At 37.4% G+C, this 625-nt stretch overlaps 1 protein-coding gene across 4 annotated transcripts in view; it reads right to left on the bottom strand.

Moving 5' to 3' along the window:
* The window catches only part of FAM114A2 (family with sequence similarity 114, member A2), a 27,140-nt gene that overhangs the window by 21,591 nt on the left and 4,924 nt on the right, over positions 1–625 (bottom strand). Inside the window, exon 1 of one of the 4 annotated variants that reach the window (XM_014543136.1) lies at positions 566–619. The exons of the other annotated variants lie outside the window; for them this stretch is intronic. The gene's annotated coding sequence lies outside the window, so the exon portion shown is untranslated. Of the gene's footprint in view, positions 1–565; positions 620–625 lie in introns of those variants that run through there. 4 annotated transcript variants of the gene reach the window in all.

Raw genomic sequence — 625 nt, forward strand, 5'->3', positions numbered from 1 at the left:
AGCCATCGAACATTGTTGCACATTTTCAGTCCTTTATACACAGATTCTACCTCATTCAGTAAAACTTGAAATTGTCTTTTATTTAAAGCCCAAGCAGAAATATAATTAACAACTTTAGTAACTGTTTGCATCACTTCCTGTAGTTCCCTCAGGCCAGCTTTTGCACATAAAGCCTCCTCATGCATGATGCAATGAAAACCTATCAGTGTATGACCAACTTCTTTCGCAAACAGATTTACAAAACCTGCCTTCTCACCAGTCATGCAAGGAGCACCATCAGTGGTGACGGACACTACTTTTGAAATGTCAGTTTGTCGAGAAGAGAATTCATTCATAACTGCTTTACATATTTCAGCCCCGGTAGTAAACCCAGGTAGAGTTAGAAGGGCAACCATCTCTTCACATATTTCATCACTTTTACAAAGTCGAGAAAAAATGGCCAGCCTAGATGACGATGTAATGTCTGTACTTTCATCAATACAAATAGAAAAAAATTGACATGAAGACAAATCTTTTGTTAATTGTTCAGCAGTATTACTCGCCAACTTAAGTATCCTATCCTTAACTGTTTTCCTGCTCACGGACAAATCTTTAATGCGCTGAATAATCTTTTCTTTTTCTGAGA

Source organism: Myotis brandtii, unplaced genomic scaffold (assembly GCF_000412655.1).
Source record: "Myotis brandtii unplaced genomic scaffold, ASM41265v1 scaffold32, whole genome shotgun sequence".
NCBI lineage: Eukaryota > Metazoa > Chordata > Mammalia > Chiroptera > Vespertilionidae > Myotis > Myotis brandtii.